The sequence below is a fragment of the Peromyscus maniculatus genome, chromosome 23, assembly GCF_049852395.1.
Source record: "Peromyscus maniculatus bairdii isolate BWxNUB_F1_BW_parent chromosome 23, HU_Pman_BW_mat_3.1, whole genome shotgun sequence".
Classification (NCBI taxonomy): Eukaryota; Metazoa; Chordata; class Mammalia; order Rodentia; family Cricetidae; genus Peromyscus; species Peromyscus maniculatus.
In genome coordinates this window covers 16,781,484-16,804,891 of record NC_134874.1, presented here as the reverse complement: position 1 = coordinate 16,804,891, position 23,408 = coordinate 16,781,484, and the positions used below count along the sequence as shown (strand labels likewise).

At 56.5% G+C, this 23,408-nt stretch overlaps 1 protein-coding gene across 29 annotated transcripts in view; it reads left to right on the top strand.

Moving 5' to 3' along the window:
* The window catches only part of Ncor2 (nuclear receptor corepressor 2), a 162,576-nt gene that overhangs the window by 4,882 nt on the left and 134,286 nt on the right, over positions 1-23,408 (top strand). For 28 of the 29 annotated variants that reach the window (XM_076561252.1, XM_076561254.1, XM_076561232.1 and 25 more), the window contains exon 2: positions 21,494-21,538. The exons of the other annotated variant lie outside the window; for it this stretch is intronic. The gene's annotated coding sequence lies outside the window, so the exon portion shown is untranslated. The remainder of the gene's footprint in view (positions 1-21,493; positions 21,539-23,408) is intronic. 29 annotated transcript variants of the gene reach the window in all.

Here is a 23,408-nt window from a genome sequence, read left to right as displayed (position 1 = left end):
GAGATCAATAGTAGCTCGGAGGATAGGGGAGGGCTGTGGGGATGGAGGTGGGAATGGTACCTTCCGGTATATGTGGCGGTTTCCCCTCCCTCTGGAACCCTGGCAGTTGGGTTGCCTTAGGGGTGCTTTGTAAAGACCATACTGTGACTTCCCTGTGTGTCGCTCCTATTGTGTCCAGAGCGCCAAGCTACCGAGCAGGTGGCTTTATTTAATTTTAGTTCACTTAACCAGCTTTGGTGGCTGTCTGGTTGCCCCGTGCACAGCGGCCACTGGGGTGGACCTGGGTGTCGGAGCGAGGTTGGCACCAAGCATCTCACTCTCGCCCCGTTCTGCAGACTTTCCATGCTCCATGCTGTCCTGTGCATGGCTTGATGATCCCCTGGTTCTCAACCTTCTGCCCAATGACCTTGGTACCCACGGCATGGCCTCCCTTTCCCACCAGTCTCTGGCACTGGAAAGTTAGTTGTGGTGGGAATGTTCTGGAGCAGTGGTCCTCAGCCTTCCTAATGCTGACCCTTCATGTTGTGTGGTGACCCCCAACCATAACATTATTTTCGTTGCTAATTCATAACTGTAATTTTGCTACTGTTGGGAATCGCAATGTGAAGATCTATGTTTTCGGGTGGTCTTCAGCAATCCCCGTGAAAGGGCTGTGCAGCTCCCAAAAGGGTCATGACCCACAGGTTGAGAACCACTGTTCTAGAGCGTCTTCAGCTTTTGAGCCTTTCCAGCTTCATAGTAAGTGAGGTTGGTACCACCTAGGGCAGGAACTAATAATTTGGTTCTTAGTTTGTCGTCCTCAGGATTGAACCCAGGGCCTTGTGCATGCTAGGTAAGTTCTCTGTCAACTGCGCCACATCCGACTTCTCTTTTTACCTTCTTATTTATGAAACAGGCTCTCTCTAAGTTGTCCAGGCTGGGCTTGAACTTGGAGTCTTCCTGCCTCGGCCTCCAGAGTAGCTGAGAAGAAGACAGGCTCTGCTGAACTTGATCATTAATGATCAGAGAAGCAAGAAGCCCATGGGACTGGGAGCCCCAGGCCTGTGGGTAGTGTGTTGGAAGGCCTGGCGTTCTTCTGGAGCAGGTGGTGGCGGCGGCTGTGCGCAGCCGCGGACCGTGCCGTGAGTCTGGCAGCTCTGCAGAGCCAAGGTCCCAACACCCTCCTGCCTCCCCCTTTCCCAGGCTCAGCAGGCAGCTGGAGTGAACCATGCTTAGGTGGCTCTGTCTTTATGCACTGGGTGGTGCACGGTGACACAGTGGTCACTGACCCAGCTGGGACCCTGGTACGCTTGTATTTCTCTGGTCCTCTGGGGAGGACCTGCCTCCTGTAAGTGAAACTTATTTTCTTTCTTTCTTTCTTTTTTTTTTTTTTTTCTGAGACAGGGTTTCTCTGTGTAGTTTTGGTGCCTGTCCTGGATCTCGTTCCGTAGTCCAGGCTGGCCTTAAACTCAGAGATCTGCCTGGCTCTGCCTCCCGAGTGCTGGGATTAAAGGCGTGCGTTACTGTTGCCTGGCAAAACTTATTTTCTTTGCTATGAAATAATGTGCCATGACCATTTTTTGTCTTTCCCTTTTTTTTGGGGGGGGGGGCGGCAAGCAGCAGGGTCTGTCTTAGTCAGTGTTCTGTTGCTTTGAAGAGACACCATACCATATCCAAGGCAGCTCTCATGAAAGAAAGCATTTAACTGGGGGCTGGCTTACTGTTTCTGAAGTTTAGTTCAGGATCATCATGGTGGGAAGCAGACAGTAGATGAGAGCTTTTACATCCTGATCTGTAGGCAACAGGCAGACACACACACACACACACACACACACACACACACAGAGTCAGAGCCTGGTGTGAGCTTTTGAAATTTCAAAGCCGACCCCCAGTGTCACACTTCCCCCAACAAGGCCACACCTCCTCATCCTTCCCAAACAGTTACCCTAACTGGGGACCAAGCATTCAAACCTATGAGCCTGTTGGGGGGCCATTCTCATTCTCATTCTCATTCAAACCACCACAGAGCCTCACTCAGTCTGTAGCCCAGGCTGGCCCGCAACTCCCGGCCCAGCTTTGTGAGTGCTAGGATGATAGGCATGTGTCACCACAGCTGGCTGCCACATGTTCACACACAGCTCACTTCGTTTGGTGGCTGATGCTGTTGCCTTTTGTGTGTTTGTCAAAATAAAAACCACAGCTACAAGAAAGAAGTAGGGCTTTCTAGACGGCAGAAGTCTCCTGGCCTCAGAAAGGCAGTTTCGTAAAAGGAGCCTATAGGAAGAAGGAAGGCCGCCAGGAGTGTGGGGGTGGCTACCTACCGAAAACAGCTCTTTGGGTCCCATTCCTGGGGCAGTCACACAGGGTTGTGCGGGCAGGCTGAGCTTGAGCCACGTTCCTGTGTGTCCCTGGCGTCACATTGTATATGTGACCCTATTGTATACTGCTTGGCATGTCCTGGCCCATACTGGTCTGTGTTCTGGAATACTTAGTGCAGTCTCATGGGGGCCACCCACTGCTTGGTGCTCTGGGTGCCTCCGCTGTTGTGATGGCCCCCATCCTCTGGAAGACGAGAGGTCTCACTCTGTAGCTTTGGCTGTCCTAGAACTCAGATGTCTGCCTACCTCTGTCTCCCGAGCTCTGGGATTAAAGGCTTGCTTTTTTTTTTAAATGATTGATTGTGTGAAATGAAGCTTTTGGGGTCCATCCATATTTGTTGGGCTCCAGCTCTGAAAGTCTGGTCTACACAGCGGGAACAGAGCGTGTTGGGGAGTCCTTTTGACTTTTTTGTAGCCGACCCAGATTTTTGCACTTGAGGGACACAGGCCCTGGACAAGGGGGTCTGGAATTAATGTTGAGTGTTCCCCAAGACTCCTGCTTCTTGCTTGGGTCCTGGCCCAGTCAGGCTTGGGCTGGTGGTTGTCTCCGACTGTTGTATTCGGTGGGAAGTGAGGAGGTCACTGACTTTGAGTCGGGAGCATTTGCTTCTTAAATACCGTCGTCTCGTGTAGAGAGCCCTGAGTGGTTTCTAGGTGACTTGATGGCGACTTCAGAGTTGTCACCAGCTTTTAACCTGCCCGCTTTTCCTCTTTGCTTTGGTGGCTTGGGGACTCAAAGGCAGCTCTGCAAGCCTGCCCTTAGTCGCACGGGTCTGTGTTTGGGGTTTTTTTTTTTATCCATATCACTCTGGGCCTGGATTCCTTTGTCTTGGCTTCCAGCATTGATTTTTATCTTATCGTGGGGATTCCTAAGAATTGCCTCAGTGCTGAGGTCTAGGAGGAAGGTGCTGTCCTCTGAGTGCGGTGGGGTGAGGGTGCTTTTCCCATCGATGTTCCCTGGGGGAAACTGAGGCTGACTGGGGCGTGGCTTAGCAAGGTAAACTCCTGAGCCAGCACCTTTGGATTCCTGTCTACCTTGGGGGATTGAGAGTGACTTTTAGTGGCTCCTAGAGCCCGAGGAAGAATGTGCCCTGGGGTGGGATGTCACCCGTTGGTACCTAGGGACCCTGGGGTGCTGCCCCAGATGCTTTCGGGTGACTCTGCTTCCTCTGATCCCCCTGTGTAGCACGGGATTGGGAAGGGAGATGGTTGAGAGCCCCCAGGGGGTGGCTGGAGCTGGAATTAAGGCTGGGACTGGCATGGGCCTGTCTGTGAGGGGGACTACATCATCCAGGTTCTCTGGGGTCAGTCTTTCCTGGTTTGGGTAGGTTCCAGGGTCAATCTCTTGGGAAAGTAGCCTTGGGGTCAGTCTCTACCGGCCTGAGTGGCCTCCAGGGTTAAGTTGCTCCTTGGCAGGTGGCCTCAGGAGTCAGTCTCTATTGTGCAGGTGGCCTTAGGAGATCAGTCTGTGTCCCTTCCTCCCTGCCCCCACCCCTCAAGCCAGTTGTCCTGGGGCTGGTGGCTGGGCTCCCTTTCTGTCTTTGGGTGCGCTTGGTTTTCTGTGACTTGTGTGTGGTTTGCATCCCTGAGGAATTTGCTCCAGCCCGGGTCTGGACAGGCCAGTGTGGCTGGGAGGGACTTAGAGCAGAGTGGGGGGACCTTGCAGGGTGTGAAGGAAAGAGAGGAGCCAGGGAGCTCTTGCCCTGCAGACCTGAACCAGCTGCTCCAGGCCCATGAGCCAGGGCCAGTGGACATACCCCCCTTGCTGTCTTCAGCAGGACCTCAGTCTCCCTGAATCTGAGTTGGCTAAGAGGGCGCCAGGGACCCCCTTATTTTAGTCTGGGCTTCTGCTCTTACTGTGGGACTCAGAGCTTCCCTGAGGCCCCTTCCTTAACCCCGAAGCCTGCTGTCACCTCCTGCTGTCACCTCCTAGCTCAGAGCCCTTCTTAAGGCAAGTGGTGGCACGTGAGGTGACCCTACAGGGGCCCTCTACCTCCTGAATGTCCGTTCCCCCTTACTGCCATAGAGAGGTCTGTTCTCATACTGCGTACCCTCGTGGGAAGATCCTGCCTTCCGGTGCTGGAGGGTGGGGGCCGTGCTGGAGTTACCTTTGTGGTCTTGTGTGCGGAGTTTCTCTACTGGGGACTCTTAAGTCCTGAGTCTCAGAGGCCAGGCCTAGAGATGTCTCAGGCCCATCTGTCTTCATGCTAGCCTCCACAGTCCTCCTGAGTCACTCTGAGACCATCCCCTGGGATCTCCATGGCTACAGCAACATGCTCGACATCATAGGGCTAACGAGACCAGCCTGCTGTGGGAGGGCTGAGTTGGCCATGAGGTTGGAGGGGTGTTATTCTTGGAGACCCTCAGGTCCTAGGGTTTGCCCTAGGCCAACCGAGCCGAGCTGTAAGCATAGTGGCTCCTAGGTGGTCCCTGCTGAAACTTGGGAGACTGAGACTGTGGCCTCAGTCCGCCTGGTCCACCTTTGCTAGCTTCCAGTCCCCATCTGTTTTCTATGCATGGACCATGCTCTAGCCTGGGTTGACCAGTGTCTCCCTCCTACTCAAGTTCTTCAGAGAACCCTAGGATGTGACCTTCAGTGGCAAGAGTCACCGTGGGCATCACTATTTAGGGTGAAGTCACGTTGCAGCGGGGTGTCCCCTGAATGCAACAGGGTGTCCTCCTAAGAGGGGCTGACATGAAGACATGTGGACAGAAGACGGGACAGAGGCAGAGGCAGAGACAGGGCTGCCAAGGACCGCAGGCCGCTGAGAACAAGCTAAGGATGGGATTTCATGGGATTCCCAGAAGGACCAGCCCCGCTCTTGATTTTGGACGTCTGGCTCCCAAAACATAAAGAAATCGTGAGTACCTGGGGGCTGCTCCTCTCCATTGTCACTCCGGGAAGTGGATTGCCTCTCAGAAGTGGCCCCAGCCATCCATCCCATACCATAAGGTGCTGTTAAAAACCTCAGTCAAGCTGGGTTTGGCGGTGCATGCTGGGAATCTGTGTACTGGAAAGCTGAGGCAGAAGAATCACGGATTCGAGGCCAGCCTGGGCTGCATGGTGAGAAAAACCAACTTGGCTGCTGAGATGGCTCAGCAGGAAAAGGTGCATGTCTTAACAAGCCCAGTGACCGGAGTTTGATCCCTGGGACCCACGTAAATGTGGAAGGAGAGAATTGACTTACTAGGCGTTTGCATGCGTGCTGTGGCCCATGCCCCCTCTACAGGAGCGCACACAAAAGGACGGGAAAACAGTAACTCAGCCTGGGGAGATGGACTGCTGCTGCGCAAACAGGAGGACCTGGGTTCAGTCCCCAGAACCCGTGTAAAGTTGGACATGTGAGCCTCGAATCCTGTGGTTCTCAACTTGTGGGTCGTGACCCCATGGGGGAGTGTCACATGATCCTTTCACAGGGCTCCCCCATCTGATATCCTGCATACATTATGATTCATAACAGTAGTAGAATTAGTTATTGAAGTAGCAACCGAATAATTGTGTGGCTGGGGGGTCACCACAACACGAGGGACTGTATTAAAAGGGCACAGCATTCGGAAGGCCGAGAACCACTGCTGTAATAATCCCAGCGCTCGGGAGGTGGAGACAGGATCTGCTAGGCAGCCAGGCAGCCTGGCCTAATTGGAAAGCCCCGCGCCACAGTGTGAGATCTCAAAAAAAAACCAAGGCAGACAGGATCCGAACACCAGCGCTTGGGATGTCCTCTGACCTCCCATGCGCGTGTGCACACCCACCCACGTTCAAACAAAGCCAAGTCTGACTGACCCGGCTGGCTCAGTGGCAGGGCCAGGCCTCCCAGTGGCTGGCCAGGCCTGCACCGCTGCTGCCCACTGCCTCTGCCCCTTGCTCCCTCTGCGCTTGCCACGTTGGCCTCAGCTGATTCTCCTTCCGTATGCCTCCACCCCAGGGCCCTTGCACATTCTCTGCCTGAGGTGCTCCCCCCCCCCCCAGCTTTGCTCCCCACATGGCCTGTCCTGAGGGCTCTTTCCTGGCTGAGCTCAGCTGTCCTCCAGTGCATGGCGTTGTCTGTCACCCCAGCCACACCCCAAGTTCTAGAATGGTGAGACTTACATGATGGGCACAGGGCACCTGCCCCCCAGGCCTGCCGGGTGTCTGAGTCTCCTCCCATCTGTCCTCATGTCTGTGCCGACTCTGGGCTGGTGTGGAGCAGCCTAGGTGCCGGCCAGCCTCAGTGTCTGAATCGGTAAAGTGGGTGACTGCCTTCAACAGCCTGGCATGGGCGTGGGTGGATGTGATCCTTGTAGACACTGGCCTGCCCCAGCCTGGCTCTTGGGAACAGGTGTGCACACTGGTGTGATGTCTGTGGGTATCTGTGCCAGAGGCATCTCTCTGCTCTGGTGTAGAGCTGGGTGGGTATATCAGAAGTCTGCAGTGCCCGTCCTGGGTCACTAAACCTTGGCCACTAGAGTGCCCAGTTCTCTTTTTCAGATAGGGAAACTGAGGCACACAGTAGTGTTACCATTGTGCCCTTTCCTGGGTGACAAGGACGTAGTCCATCCTTGGGGTCCCTCCCTTTGAGTGGCTGGGGACCGTCCCCTGCCCTCACATGCCTCTCTGGTCACTGCAGCTTGTTCTCAGGGTCACCCTCCAAGGCTCCAGGGCTTTGGCTGGCTCTGCAGTGTGGGAGGCTGACCCTGATCTCTCGGCTTCTCCTTGTCAGTTATAAATAGCAGCCACAGCACTGACAGGAAGCTGCACTCCCCCACTGTGTCCCCCACTGTCGTCTCCCCCACTGTGTCCCCTGGCACCTGGGTTCCGTTCCTGTCCTTGTCACAGCTCTGTGGGAACACCAGGCAGGGGCCGCACTGCAGGTTTGCAGTGTGACCTTCAGATTTGTGCCGCCTTCTCTGGGCCTTCGATTGCCTTGGCTGGGCATCTGGCCCCCCTGGGTGCTGGAAAGAGTGTTTGGGAGACCCTGAAATGTGTATGGCTGGGGCATTGCTGATGCGGGCAGGGGGAGCTGACAAGGTGATGCTGTGGCAGAGCCTTGGCACCAGAGGCCAAGGCTGTGCTGTGCTGCATCTACTACCTCCATACCCTCTCTGACCGGTGGACAGCGCTTCCCCCATTTTCCTACCAGAAGGAGATAGGAAGGGCTTTTTAAAGCAAGAGAAGGCTTCATGGGGCCCTGGGTCAGCCTTCAGTGTTGGGTGGTGGTTGTCACTCTGTGCCTGTCACAGACCACGGCTGGCCTTTGTCCCTTCAGTACTGCCATTGGGGCCCTGGTTCCATGGTGGTCCAAGGGCCAGGGTTGTCTGAGCATCTTTGAGTGGCTGTGAGACCCCATCCTAGCTCACAGCCTTTCCAGTCCTCGTTCCTGCCGACCACTTGGCCTTCTGGAAGCTTCCCACATGTGCCTCACCGTGCTGCCCAGCTGTGCCTTGCAGGCTCCATCACCTGGCCTGGTGATGCCTGGAGGACTCAGGTTAAGAGGCTTCTCTGGTGCCAAGTATTGTTCCTGTGGCCTCATCTGTGCAGGCGGGGGTGGGGAGGAGAGAATTTCCTGTGGCTGTGGTGGGTCTCATGACTGGTCAGAAAAACAAAACCCCAAACCTCGAAAACAGTTGCTCAGGAACACTGATTGATAGTTGCTTCTTGTCAGCTTAGAGCCAGCCAGGGTCTGCAGTAATGGCCTCCACCGGAGTCACAACATTTTCAAAAAAGGCCAGAGTGCATTCCTGGGGATGGATCCACGTCATAGGGGTGGCGGATCTGGGCATGTCCACTGCGCCCTGTGGAAATGGAGAGGCTGAATTACCTGGACCCTGAAATCAGATGTTAGGTTTCACGATTGATGGGGTGTGGCCCTGGGAGTTCTCTTGAGGCTCTGAGGCGCTGATGTTGGAGGCTTTAGCGGAATAAATCCCCAAATGATGCCGAGTGTTGGACGCTGTCTATTTTGACAAGTGGCAAGCCAGAGTGGAGGCTGCGGGTGGGACTTGGGTTCGAATCAGCTGGAGCCGGGGCGGGTGAGGTGATCTTACTAATGTGTGTATGGGGTCTTCGCCAAAAGGCTGGAGGTGGGGCTGAAGAAGGTGGAGAGCAATGCTCTATGTCCCTAGCTGTGGGTGGGCCAGCCCCACCCCCACAGTGTCCCCCCCACCTCTGTTTGTGGCTCTCACCCCCAAGCCGAGAGTGGAAATGGATTTATCTGTTGTCCGGTCACGTCACTTGTTACAACCCAAGAGGAAGCCCATGCTGAGCCAGTGCGCATGCTTGGGGCTGGGGATGGTGCCTGTCCCTGACCCAGGACGTTGGTGGCCATTGTGTCCTGGGATCTGGGCAACAGGATGTGGAGCAACAGGAGAGAAATTGAAAGGGAGGCTGAGGTGGCTGGGGAGGCTGGGGGAGGCTGGGAGGCAGGGGGATGGTCTGTGGTCTTATGTTCTCTCTTTGTATTTTATTCCCTCAAAGCCAGTGTGTACCCAGCCCCATGTGGATGGCCAGGGAACAGTGTGTCTCTAGCTTATCCCATGACCGACAGCAGTTGCTTCTCCGGGATGCGCTCCTCCAGCCATGGCCTTGTCTCCAAGGGGCAGGTGCCCGGGGTTCTCTGCTGCAGGCAGTGCCCAGAGGCCAATTCCCCAGCTGCAGAGAAAGGCGGAAATTGGCGGCTCCTGTCCCAAGGCCTCTGGGCCTGTCGCCAGAGACTGGAGCAGCAATTAAATGAAATGAGATCCTTCAATGCAAGTGTCCCCCCGGCTGCCTCCCAGGCAAGCTCTGGAGGCTGGGCTGACTGGGGGTGCCCTCGTGGGGTTAGGTGCAGAGGCTGCTGGGCGGAAGTGGGTTGTGTCTACCAGCCTGGGCTAGGAGGCAAGGAGATAAGGAGATGGGGCGCTTAAATAGAGCTCACTGGACACTGCCACCAGCTTCTCTCACGGGAGACTGGCCCAGGCGGCTTTGGTTGGGTGTGGGCTTTTCCCACCCATGTCTTTCTGCTTCCTCAGGCCGGTGTATTTCTCTCCTGGCCTGGGCTCCGTCGTGTCCTCGTGGCGGAGTTCATGGGTCTCGTCATTCTGCGTGAGGCATGCTGCAGCCTGCCTGCTGTCACAGGGACTGAGCTATGTGGCCCTGCCCGTTTGTGGGTCAGCAGTGGGTGAACAGTGGCAGCTTTGTGTACCACCCAGCCTGGAGTTTCCCAGGCTCAGGAAGGTTGGCCTTAGACCCCAAGGGCATTCTGGGAAGCCAGACTTCCCTCTCTCACCACACCCCCATAGCCCTCAGCGTGTTTAAATCACGCTGCCTCAGTTTCCCTGTATGTAAAACAGAGATCAGACAGTGCTTTCCTTCTTGGCTTGTGAAACTAGAAGGACTTCAGAGCCAAGCTGCTGGCCATCGTCACTGGACCTGTGTCAAGACCCGTGTCTTATGGGTTGATGTCGTCTGGGTAGGGTCTGTCCTGCAGCGTGTGTTTCGTGATTGGTGGATCATGGTGAGCAGAGACCGCTGAACCCTCCTGCCCATACAGCCAGGCAGGGCTTGGGCCTTGGCAGCCATGTTTCCTCTAAGGGGGGAAGTTAGAGACAGTCTGAGCCTAGCCCAGCCTCTAGAGGGAACTCCTGGTGGACGGGAGACGCGGTGGGGGTGGGGGGGCCTCTCTTGTCTCATCCCCCTTGCCCTAGTGTTTTGAGACAGTGTCTGTCTCATGTAGCTTAGGTTAGCTCAGGCTGGGCACTGCTCACATTCCTAGGGCGGCGGGCATTGGGGGTCCATCCTATTCAGTTTTGGATTCTGCCCACTAGAGCTCCCCTTTGTAACAGCCAGAAACACCTACAGACTTTGCCCAGTGTCCTTGGGGCACACTCACTCCTCCCACGGCTCTTTGGTGTCTTCGAGGGCCAGGAAGCCACACGTAGCTGAGGCGGCTGCTGCCCTGGCCTGTTCGTGGGTTCTGTCTCTGAAATGCTTCCGGGGTCTGCCAGGCCCTGCAGATGCCATGACCCTGCCACCTTTGTCTTGGCATTTCGGTCTGGTGGGCATGGGTTATTCTGAGGGGGGGGGCAGGTGGTCCAGCGAGGAACAGTTAGCCTGGGTTTGCCGTTGTCCGTCCCCGTGCCCCCCCCCCCCCCCCCCGTAACCCTATTCAGAGAAGGGCTCTAGGCTGCTTTAGGATTCTGTGAGTGGCCTTGCCCAGGATGTGGAGCCCGTGGTGTGTGGCCCCTCTGCAACATCAGACATCAGTCGCCCTTCTCCGCAGGCCCTGGGAGCCGCTCAGCACAGATCCCTATGGGGATTAAGTGGGTTCATTTGATCGTGAACGTGAACGTGAGCAGGCAGCTTATCTCCTCTGAGATAAAAGCTGGGTAGGCCATGAGCCACCTGGCCTGCGGAGGAAGCGCAGGATTTTATCCTCCACCCCCTGCTTGCCCTGCTAGGGGCCTGCTGGCATTCCTTGCCAGCCTCTGGGACTTGGCGCTGGGGACCAGGGCTGTGGGGCAGCCTGAGGCCTGTGCCTAGTTGAGGAAGCCCATGGTGTATCTATTTACATATTCAGTTTTCATGACCCCATGCGTTGAACAAAGTCCCCCAGAGAGGCCAGTGGAGTTGCCCAGGGCATCCAGCAGCCCTTGACAAAGTGGCTTGACTGTGGAAGCTTATGGTACCAAGTGGGAATGGCTGGGCACAGAGTCGGGGCAGGGGAGCTGTGTGCATTGGTCCTAAAGAACCTGTGCCTTCTGTGCGTGCTCAGTGGGAAAGCTTTAATGGCCAGATCATTCAGAGCTTGTGTGGGGAGGGGACTTGGATGGGGTGTGGGACTCTCATGGGCAAAGTGACAATCATCCCTACCAGTTTCTAAGATGTCTAGGGTAGGGGTGTTGGCATGGAGACCCCGCTGCTGTGGCCCTCAGGGCTAACAGGAATGGTGATACCCCCGCTGTAGGTTGAGACTGGATCTGTGCTAGGCACGCTGTGGGTGGAGGTTCTTTTTCCATTTCAATCACTGCCAAGGCCAGGCCCTAAACTGGAGTCCAGCCCAGAGCCTTCTGGCTCGGAACAGTCCTGCCAGAGGGATCGTGGGGGGCTCCGTACTGCCTCACTGGGGGCTTCCCCGTCTCTGGCTACATTTTCTCACCTGTGGGTCTTCTTCCCACCTACCTCAAGCATGGTGCCAGACGGGTCTCAGCTCCTGGTGTTTACAGGAGGCCCCCAGGTAGTCCTGCATGGGGAGCGGGGGGTGGGGGGGTGGGGATGGGGGTGGGGTGGGGTGGGTGGGATGGGGTGGGGGTGGGGGAGTTAGAACAAGGTGGGGCCAGTGGCTCCCACAGACCCTGCCCACCCGTTGGCCGGCTCCTTCCATTGACCAGCTTCCACTATTGGTACGAGGCTTGGTATAAAATTTCACAAGTTAGTTCTTAGGAAGAAAGAGGTTTACTTCCCCAGCTCACAGTCCTCTGATGTTTCTGTGTGTATATGAGTTTTAAGCACACTTTATCGAGCTGTTTCTTTTGTGTGAGGAGCGTGCATGTGGAGGCCAGAGGACAGTAGGTCCCTTCTCACTGGAATGTTCCAAGTATTCTAGGCCGGCTGGCCAGGGGATTCAAGACTCACCTGTTTCAGCCTCCCACATTGCCATCACTGGGGCATGCCAACACACCTGACCTCATCGGATGGGTGGGGGTCCAAATTCAGGTCCCCACAGGTGGGAAGCAAACACTTGACTCACTGAGCCATCTCCCAGCCCTGCCCTTATTTCAAACACGTTTCTTTTTCTCATTTAAAAATACATAGTCATGGGTCTGGAAAGACAGATGGCCCAGCAGTTGAGGGCACTGATCGCTCTTCCATGGGACCCAGGTTTGGTTCCCAGCACCCACACGGCAGCTCACAGCCACCTGTAACTCCAGTTCCAGGGGATCTGATGCCCCCTTCCGACGTCCGTGGGCACTGCATGCAGCATGCATGTGGTGCGTGTACTACGTAGTTGTAGGCAGAGCCCTCATGCACATAAAATAAACATAAATGCATTTTTAAAAGATGATGTAATTGACCTGTTCACACAGTCGAATATTACTCAGGCACAAAATGGAATGAAGCACCACGTGCCATGCGTCCGTGTGTCGTCCCCCCCCCCCCCCGCCCCCCAACATGACATGGAGTACCATGGAATGAAGGAGTACTCAGGTTCCAGGGGTGTGAGCCATTGAGACATCCAGAAAGGACAAACCCATGGAGAACAGAGGAGCCATGGGGCGCGTACTTGAAAGACTTCAGTGTGGACAGGGTCACTTTTAGGGTGGTGGACTCTTCTGGAACTGGATAATAATGGTTGTCCGGCGTTGGGTGTACCAAACACCCTTGAATTACTCACTTTGTACTGATTCTGTTACATGAATTTCATCTCAATAAATACGTGTGAAAACCAATTAAGATTTAAAAAAATTTTTTGAATTGAACATTTATTTTGGGGACTGGAGAGATGGCTCATTGGTTCAGAGCGCATGTTGGCTCCTGCAGAGGACTCAGGTTCGATTCCCAGGACCTACAGAGTGGCTTACAACCGTCTTTAACTCCAGTCAGAGAGGATCCGACACCTTCTTCTGATACTGGCACACAAGTGGTGCACAGATATACATGCTGGCAAAACACCCATACACAGATACTTTAAAAATTACATTTATCTAATGTTGTGTGTATGTGTGTGGTGTTTGTTCCCCCTTGTACACACACACACACACACACACACACACACACACACACACACACACCTGCCATGGCGCATGTGTGGAGGTCAGTTCTCCTTCCAAAGACATATGGGTCTCGGGCTGAACTGCAGTCGTCACCTTTGGTGGCGAGTGTCTTGACTGCCGCGCCATCTCCCTGGCCCTAATATTTCTTTATTAAGCGCCCTCAATTTTCTTCATCTGTCTGCTTGGCTTCCACAAGCGACACTCTGAGATGGGAGATGGGATGTTAAGCCAGCCGGAAAGTAGCAGTGGGAGAATTTGAATTGGGACCTCACCCTATGCTGAGATTAGGAGTTGTGCTCTAGGTCTTGCTGCTGGCCCGGGATGGGCCCTTGGATGCCCCTGAGTGCTGCCCTGAGAGATGGGCAGGCTCACTTGCTTGTGTATGTGTGATCTGGAGTCGCTGGGTCACAGTGACAATGGACACAGCCTTGTCACCCCAGTGGAGCTGGGAGAGTCACAGGCTCGTGTCCCCAAACAGAAGCATCCAGCTGGACCAGGCTGAGGTCAGTACTGCCCACTCCTGGAGTGTAGTGCTGGGTCCTCTCACCCCCTTCTCCCATGTGGCCTTGGCTTCCAAGCACATGCTGAGCTAGGCTGAACGGGCTTCTAGGAATAGTGTCTGATGATACCTCCGTGAGCCTCAGTTTCTCCAGTTGTAGGATGGGCCCAAGAGGGAGGTCGGGATTAACAGCCCAGAATGCAGAGCTCCAAAGCTGGGGGTGTGGTGTGGAGGGTGAAGGGGTGATGAGGTGTCACCCCGTTTTGCAGACTGGCTGGACACATTGAGGTGACTCAGGGTGGCTTAGCCCAGGCTGGCAGCAAGCACAGGGCAAGAGGGTGGTGTGGCCGGGCAGCGGGCTGATCCTCACTGTCTGCCTGGGTGCGGTGTTCCATTTGCAGGGAGATGGAGGAACTGCCCTCTTGGAGTTTCACTGGGGTGGACAAATGTGGCAGGCAGTGTCAGCTAACACAGGGGACTTTGTGAATGGTGTGTGGGGAGCAAGGGTCTGCCTCCCCCATGACACCTTCAATGCCAGCTGCCTCTTCCATCCTGGGTTGCAGGACTCTTGACTGTCCCCTGAGCCCCGGGTGACAGATCTCTTTAATCCGCCTCTTGACCCAGGCAATTAATTGCATTCTGGGGAATCGATCGTGGCCCTGATCTCGCTTTAGCCCCTGGCCCAGCACATGCAGCCTCTGGTGGCCTATCCCTGCTCCTGGGTCGAAGCTGAGACCCTCCGCAGCACGCCTGCTTTCCCCAGCCTCTGGGGTGAGCCTCCTAGTACAAGGTTGGTGCGGATTGTTGGTGATTTTCCTCCCCAGCCCCAGGCTGAACCTGGTGATTCCATAGGAGGCCTGTGAGGCAGCCTGTTAGGTCGTTTCTGCAGATGGGCCCCAAGGGCAGCATCCCCCATCCCTTCCCCTCATCTCTGCCCTATTTGTTCCCCAGGTCAGGGATTCTTGGAGGCAGCTGGGGAGGTGAAGTCCCCTCTGTGGGGCCTTGGCCCTCTTTCATGCCTCTTCCCCACCTCCCATCTGAAAAGCAGAGAGATGACCTGGGGGATGTGGTGTCTTAGCGGTGGGGTGCTTGCCTGACATGCACGAGGGCTTGGGTTCCACCCCTAGTTGCTCAAAAACCGAAATGAATCATACTAAAAAAAAAACCGGAGTGGTACTTGTTGGGAGTGAAGGTTTGTAAGGGCCCGGGGCCCATGTGGGTGACTGCTGATGGACAGGTGGATAGCAGATGGCGTCTCGGGTTGCCTGGGCCTCTGTGGGCTCCCGGCCTGGTTTGTCCTGGCCTGGCCTATGCTTGGCTGTGAGCCAGACTGCCTCTGACCACAGAGAGGCCCCTTCCCTGGGAAGGCGGTCGGTCGATGCGGCTTCTTCCTGGCCTCTGCCTCTAACTGCTCCCTCTGGTTCTGCCTTTTGTAGACTGCCCCGCCCCCTCCCCCCCCCCCCCTCGGTGAGAAGCTAAATGACTGTTCTGAGAAGCCGATTCCCAGGCCACGGGTGGAGGTGGAGGGCTGGTAACCTGGGTAAGAGGCCCAGACACCAAGTCCTGAGGATCGAGGACCCCCCTCCCCCCCAGTGCCCCGATTCTTCCTGGCTTTGTGGTCCTGGGGATGGAGGTTTTCTCCATTCGTGAGATGGGGTCGGGGTAGCTGGCACCCTCCTCCCAGGGTCCAGGAGAGACTCTTGAGAGCTGCTGTGAAGCCCACATGGTGGCCGTGGTTATGGTTCCTGTGGCGTGAGATCCCCCTTGTCATTAATTACACCCAGCCTGAAGAGGCCTGATATCTTGAGGACCCAAGCAGATGCACTTGGAAGCCAGGGGTTCTTGTGACAGTGGGGTCTGCTTTTCATTTCTCTCCTGACCTTGTGGTCGCCTTGGGTGCAGCCTGAGTCCCTGTGCTCTGTCACCCAGGCCCTGTCATGTGCCCCCCCCCCCCCCCCCGCACCCCCATCCCACGCCTCCCCTATGCTGCTGGCCCTCTTGGCCTTGGTTTCACAGCCCCTGCCCTGCTCGCGGGAGGGCTGCAGGGGTGAGGCTGCTGCCATCCACCTCCTGCCGTGGCCGTGGCCGCCAAGCTGCTGGAACTGAGACCTTGGTGGCCTCTCTGTGATTGCTTCTCTACAGCTTCAAGGAGAGCCGCCGAGGGCGGGCGTCTCAGCTGTCACTTGAGAAGGAAAATAAAAGATCCCCGTGGCTTCTAAATGGAAGGGCGGTGGAGCGGCCTCCTTTGCTTAGCTGTCTCAGCTGCTGGCTCCCACAGTGACACCAGGCCCCTTGGGGACAGGGTAGGCTTCCTGTTTACCTGGTGTGGAAAGAGGTACCCAGCCGGGCTATCCTGGGAGGGTGGGGGATCCCCCAGGTCCCACAGAGCCTTGGGGCCCTGGCTGCCCCAGCCTTGAGCAGCTGGGCTGTGTTGTTCCAGGTCCTCAAACGACGGTTTATAGGATTGGCGCAGGGGTGGGATGGGGTGGGGTGTGTGCGTCCAGTGCATGTTGAGGGCTGGGCCAGATCTGTGTTTATCTAGCTGAGGGCTTCTAGGACATTGCCTCTTGTGGTGTTCCTGCAATTGGCTATAGAGCTGGGGGTGGGGGCGGGGCCGGGGCAGGGCCGGGGGCGGGGATCTAGAGGAAGATGGGCTCCTGGCGAGAGAGGTTTCTTCTCCAGGCACCTACTGGGGGACTGGATTGATGCTGAGGGTCCTGAGCGGGAGCTAGGTGCTGAATGCCGGAGCAGCACTCGTCTGGTTGGAGTGTGGGCGGCTGGGCAGGATCTGGGCTCCAGGGTCTCTGCCCATCCACACTTACTCTCTTTTACCTGGGGACCAAGGTCATCTGTGGAAGGTATGACTGCTGGCCAGAAAGGCTGGGAAGGGATAGGGATTTGTGCCGAGCGCCTCCTGGGATCATCACCAGTGGACACAGGGTTAGATGACAGGGTTTCTGTCATCTGTCCAGGGACACAGCAGCTGGGAGGCATAGGCCTGGCATGGCTGGAGCCTTGAGGAGCACAGAGCTGGGCCTTGCTCCCGGGTCTCTGCCGCAGGCTCATGGCTTAGATCCAGACTGTTAGCTCTTCCTGTGGGAGTGAGTTAGATGGGGTCTGGGGAGGGCACCGCCTCAATTTCCGAGACTGCCCTGGGTGTGCAGGCTGGGCCTGTCACCCCATCCCTGTGACTCCTGAAAGTTAGAGCAGGTCAGTGCCCCTCGTCTTGCACCCCTGCCCTTCCCAGGCTCCGCAGAAGTTCCTGCCCCCGGCTTTGCCCTCTGTCTCCTCCACATGTCCAAGCTGGTCCTTGATCTTGAGTGCCCCGCCCCCGCCCTCCCCCATCCGTCCATTGCAGGTTCGTTGAATGTCCCTGGAGCTGCTTTTCCTGGTACCCCCGTGGGGTGTGTGGGTGTGGGCAGGTGTGGCTACGCCATGTCTCTCTGTCCTCTCTGTTCTTGTTTATGGTCACCTCTCTCCCTGACCTGGAGCGGGGAGCTCAGCGGGTCGGCCCTCCTGTGGCTTTGTTTCTGGGCTGGGCAAGGGAGCAATCAGGTGGCTTCCCCGAGGAGGACTTGGTGCCTGTCCTGTTCCTAGGAAGGCAGGGAAAGGGGTGTGGGGCAGAGTTGGATGTGCAGCTGATGGGCCTTGCTTTGAGGCCAGCCCTGCCGGAGGCCTGGGAGAGGTGCCTTGGGAAGTGCCCCCTCCGCCAGCTGCCTTGCTGGGAACTGACTTCTAAGCCCCAGGGGGAAGGAGGAGCCCTTGGAACTTCCTCCAGCTGCAGGAGTGGGATGTATGTCGGGCAGTAGCTGGGAAGGAGGGGCACCCCTCCCTCAGTGTGTCTGCTAAGTGAGGGCCCCTGGCGGAGTCGGGGGGGGGGGGGGGCGGGCACTGGGTGAGATGAGGGGTGGGTGTGCAGACGTGGTGTGAAAAGTCAGCTTGGCCAAGCCTGCCTGCACGGGGGATGGAGAGGAGGGTGCGTGCGTGCAGGGTGCTTGTGAGCAGAGTACCTGTGAAGAGGGACAGGTGTGGCTGCAAGCCATACAGGCCAACAGTGGGTGTGACGTTCCCGGACAGCGGAGGGAGGGAGGGAGAGCAGGGGAGAAGTGGTGGAGGCTTGCTGAGTGCTGATGAGCAGCCGGGAGTGCTCCCGGTGGCAGGGGAGTGCTCCCCGTGGCAGGAAAGTGCTCCCTGTGGCAGGAGGCGAGGCCACCTGTTAGAAGTATTGCACACAGGAACCCAGCTGCTGTCTGGGTTATATGTGTATGTTCCTATACACATGTATGTGCCTGGTTTTTGTTTTGTTTTGTTTTGTGTTTGTTTGTTTGTTTTTTCTGGACGGGATGATTTCTCTTTATAGCCCTGGCTGTCCTGGAACTCTCTTGCCTCAGCTTCCTGAGTGCTAGGATTGAAGACATGTGCCACCACCACGTGGTGTATGCGTCTGCCATTGTTTGATCTCTGTTGCTGTGATAAAGCACGTCACCAAAAGCGACTTGGGAGGAAAGGGTTTATTTCTGCTTACGCTTTCCAGGTCACGGTCCTGTCACTGAAGGAAGTCAGGGTGGGAACTTAGGCAGGAACTGAAGCAGAAGCCATGAGAAGTGCTGCTTACTGCCTCACTCCGGCTCATGCGCAGCCAGCTTTCTTACACAGTCCAGGTTCAACTGCCTAGGGATGGTGCCACCTACAGTGTGCCGGGGCCCACCCACGCCAGCCATTAGTCAGCACAGTCTCACAGACGTGGCCACAGGCCCATCTGATAGAAGCCATTCTTCACTTGAGGTTCCTTCTTGTGGGTGACTCCAGGTTGTGTCAAGTTGACAATACAAAGTAGGACAAGGCCTGTGCCTGAGCCGCACCCATGCGTCCTGGGCCCAGGCTCGGATGTGCCTAGGGGGGTGGGCTCCAGGCTCCGGCCCCCAACCTCAGCCTCATGCCTGAGAAGCTGGGACAGCCACCTCAGGTAACTGTCAGAACTAAATGAGGAGCTGGTGATCCCGGGCCGTCTTTTTATCCCCACCTGGAGCTGTCCACAGGCCTTTGTGCGCCCCTCTGCAGGCAGAGCGGTTCTAGTCCTGGGTTGCGTTTGTGGCGTCCACATGGAATGACCTCCGTCTGTCTGTGCTGCCCTCCCTGGTCACCCACCCGGCTGTCTGCTGTGTGACATTGCCTGGTTTGCCGCCTCACCTCGTGTTCCCAACGCCTCCGCTCTGTTCTCCAAAGCAGCACGGGACCTTGTTCCTCCTCAGCCAAGACCTGACTGAAGGCCTTGTCGATCAGGCTGCCCCCTGCCAGCTGCCCCTCTGTGGGCAGCCACGCCTGCCCTGTCCAGTGCCTTGCCTGGGACCCTGGCTCTCGCTGTGCCTCCTGTCTGTGTTGTCGGTGGTCCCTGCCAGTGTGACAGTCGCCTCTCTCAGCAGTCCTGCTGGCCTCCCTAAATGGGGAATACCTCCCTTGGACCCAAATCTGTTCTTCGCTACCGGGCCCGCACTGATGCTGTGATCGCCAGACGCTCCCAACACTGTATTGAAGGGGTCGCAGGCAGTGAGGACCTGGAGGGGATGACCCCATTTCCCAGCTGACCTCCCAGGGTAGGGGCCAGTCTTGCTACTGCTAGGGAGGGAGGATGCCCGCCTCCCAGGCCTGGCGCTGCCCAGCCCATTACAGACAGGCTGCAGGTGGCTGGCTGCTGAAGCTTCCGGGAGCCATGCCCGTCCTCCCCATTCCAGCTTCCCACAGGGCCTGTCTCTGGAGTTGCTGCAGATGGCAGGACCCGGTGCCAAGCCCCGGGGCATCACGGCAAACAAAGGCTTAAAGAGGACACAGAGCAGAAAGAAGCGACAGGATGGTCCCCTGTGAGTCGCCTGCAGCTGCCCCTTCAAGCCTGGAGTTTCAGGGGCCTGCCAGGGCAGGCAGTGTGGGAGTGCAGGCCCTGGAGCTGGGCTGCCAGCCCTGGATTGAGAGTCAGCAGTGCCAGCCAGCAGTCACAGGAGTGTGCCGTGTGCACACCCTGACTCCTTACACACTCACTTCCAGCATGCCTGTGAGGTTGATGTTTCTACTACTGGGAACATTTCAGAGATGCACATTAAGGCACAGAGAGGGAGGCTACTGGCTTCCAGGTTGCACAGCCGGGATCTGAGGTGCCCGCTCCAGAGCCTGAGCACGCTGCACCTCCTCCTTCTTCATTGGCCTCTTTGGCCAGGGACAGGGATCCCCAGAATCTACTAGAGCCCGAGATGTTGTACATTGGGAGGGGTCTTGGACATGACTTTGCGGGGCCGGCTTGTTTCTGAGGGAGGACTGAGGTCGGGATGCCAGACCTGCCTAGGGTCACAGCTGTCAGTGGTGTTTGGGACTGTGTAGTGCGTTACCCACTGCGCTTCCACCCTCCTCATCCTCTTATTATACAGCAAAGAGTTCGTGACTGTTGAGAGACCATTCAGGGTTGTAACTGTAATGTTTCGGGACGCTGAGGCAGGAGGATCGTGAGCTTCAGGCCAGTCTGTGTTACATAGTGAGTATCTGTTTTGAAAACTAAAAAGCATGAGCCTGTGGGTGCAGGTCCAAGTGTGATTATGTAGATGTCTCTGATGCTGCCTACAGGTTAGCCCAGCTTCTGTGGGGAGTCATCTTTTTTTTTTTTTTTTTTTGGTTTTTCGAGACAGGGTTTCTCTGTGTAGCTTTGCACCTTTCCTGGATCTTGCTCTATAGACCAGGCTGGCCTCTGCCTCCCAAGTGCTGGGATTAAAGGCATGCGCCGCCGCCGCCGCCGCCGCCACCACCACCACCACCACCACCACTCGGCCTTTTTTTTTTGGTCACACGGCTAACGCCTGCTTGGCTGTGCTTGGCTGTGTATAGATTCCTCCATGTTGGTGGCCTCAGCTCCTGTGAGTTCCAGCTGCTCCCCGCTCTGGTCAGACACTTGATGTTGTCTAATTTCAGCCAACCTGGCAGGCAATCCTGGGGCCTCCAGACTTAACCTGCACCCTGGGAGTTTTGCCCCGTGCCATTGGCCATCGTCCCCTTTTGGGCATTTTGGAGCCAGGTCCTCGGCCGCCTCAGTCTTTATATGGTGACTTGTTCAAGGATTTTTGTTTGTTTTGACCTGGTGACACTGGGGATTGATCCTAAAGGCCTCATGCATGCCAGGCAGGGGCTCTACCACCCAGCCATCCCCCCAAATAAAAAAGCCCTCTTTTTACTTTTTATTTATTTATTTATTTATTTATTTATTTATTTATTTATTTATTTATTTATTTATTTATTTTTGGTTTTTCGAGACAGGGTTTCTCTGTGTAGCTTTGCACCTTTCCTGGAACTCACTTGGTAGCCCAGGCTGGCCTCGAACTCACAGAGATCCGCCTGGCTCTGCCTCCCGAGTGCTGGGATTAAAGGCATGCACCACCACTGCCCGGCTACATTTTATTTTTAGACAGGCTCTCACTAAGTTGCTCAGACTGACTTTGACCTCAATCTGTAGTTCGCAGCCCTTGAACTCATGACCTTCCTGCCTCAGCCTCCTCTGTACCTGTGACCAGGTGCTGCTTGGTCCGGGGTTTGTGAGTGTGGATGGTAAATGTACCTGCCAGTCAGGTGCCAGCTTACTTGCTGCTTCTTGGAGTCCTGGGGGAGTTGCTGGGGCAGGGTCATGGCCATGGTGGTCTTGCAAGGGGGCCCCCTCTCCGGGTGTGGGCTTCTTGGAACCAAAGGGTCGGGGTTGGGAGCTCAGCTCTGTCCCTTCACAATGCAGGGCTTGTAGGCGTGAGATTTGGGTTGTCTGAGCTCAGTCTCCTCCTCTGTCGTGTGTGTTAAGGTGCCTCCCTCACAGGGTCCCTGGGAAGCCCCTATCCACGGGGGGATCTGTGATGTTTAGTAACGAGACCCCCATTTTCTCCCACAGCTCGCCTGAGTCTTTGACGACGCAGCCTCCTGGTGGAAGTTTCTGGTAGGTTTATCTTTATTTCCACTTGCTGCCCAGGGGTAGGTGGGGACCCATTCTGTCTGGCTCTTCTGGTGGAAGCTGGTCTGGAGTGTTTTGGGGCTAGGGTCTGTCTCTCTAGCAGGTGGGAGAGGCGTGGAATGGGGCTTGGTACCTCAGGGTTGTCTAGGCAGAGCAGGAAGCCGCTGGGTACTGTGAACCCCCTACCCTTCCCAGTGGCCGCTGTTGGGAGAGTTTGTTCTTGATCCATTGATAAATTACTGTTTGTTATTTCTTTTGTGGTTCTGGGGATGGAACCCATGCCAGGCAAGCACTAACCATAGAGCCACGCCCCCAGCTCTCCCTTTAGACACGGTCTCTCACTAAATGGCCCTGGTTCTCCTTGACCTCACTTCATAGCCCCGGCAGATTCTGAACTTGAGATCCCCCTGCCTCTGGGATGACGGGCCTGGCTCCTGGAACTGTTACTTCTTCCTAAAGCACCTACTGTGTGTCGGTCGCGCAGTGGGTGATGGGGACGGCTGACAAGCTGGACAAGGGTCCTGTCCTCAGCACACAGCCAGCAGTCAGCAAGCCTGACGCGAGGTGCCGTTGGGTGAAAAATGAGCCCAGGCAAGAAGGGTTAGGGGTTGCATTGTGAGATGGGGTACGGTTTCATATGAGGTCTCCAGAAAACGGCATTTGAGGCTGGAGAGATGGCTCAGTGGTTGAGAGTACTAGGTGTTCTTCTAGAGGACCTGGCCAAGTTGGTTTCTCGGACCCGTGTGGTAGTTCACACCATGTCTAACTCCATTTCCAGGGGATCTGACTCCCTCTCCTGGCCTCCCCACACACCAGTCACACATGTGGTATACAGACATACTGGCAGGCAAGCACCCATACACGTAAAATAAAGAAGATGGCGTTGGAGGCCTGAGAAAGGGGAAGGGAGGTGTCTGGGGGAGGGCATCTAGGCAACCTGTGCAGAGGTCCTGGCACAGTCTGCGCGGGGCTGCCTGGTTGACAGGCCTCTGCCTCACTTGTGGGGTGTCTGGCTGGGATGCCTCTCATTGTCTTGAGCCTTTGAGGTGCCCCAGTAGTCAGGAGGGGAAGGAGCCCCCCCTCCTCCCGTGGGTCCGCTCCTCTTTCAGGCTGGCATTGAACTTGCTCTGCAGCCTTGAGCATCCGATTCTTTGATTCCACTGGCCCTGCCCTGCAGTTAGATGCGTGCGCCCCCATACCTGGTTTGTGTGGTGCTGAGGCTCAAACACTGTGTGCCGGGCAAGCGCTTACCGACTGAGCCACTTAGGCAGCCCTGGGCTGTGGTTTCATCCGAGGCAGGAAAGGGTGGGCATGAGTCTGTGGGGGTGGGGCTGTCCACCCGGTCTTTGAGAGTGGAAGGAACAGCCTGGCTGTCCCCCCCCCCCTCCCCCTTGCTCTCCATCCATCCGCATCTCGCCTAATGGGGAGCCACCTCAGCCTGACTTATCTGCCTGTCACGCCAGTGGCCCACCCGAGGACGATAAAAGAGCTTTTTGTCTGCAAGCACTTAGCTTCCTCCTCTGGGCAGATCCATCATGCCTGTGGGAGGAGGGGGAGCAGACGGAGGGGGGGGGAGGGGGGGGAGGGCGGGGAGCCAGGGACCCAGGCTGCTCCTCAGCCAAGACGAGGCTGTCTGGGAGCTGCAGGAGCAGGCTAGGAATGTCCTGGACCCCATCCCCAGTGGGCAGAGGGCCATGAGGCCTTTTGGAGACCCTTGGGGTGATCTGTTGAGGGGGAGGGGACCGGGCTCTGGGTGATGAGCTGGCCACCTGCGCACATCCTCAGGTCCCCGCTGAATACTTCGTGGAATGACCTTATTTCATCCCCGGAGTACTTGAAAAGTGCCCTGTCACGG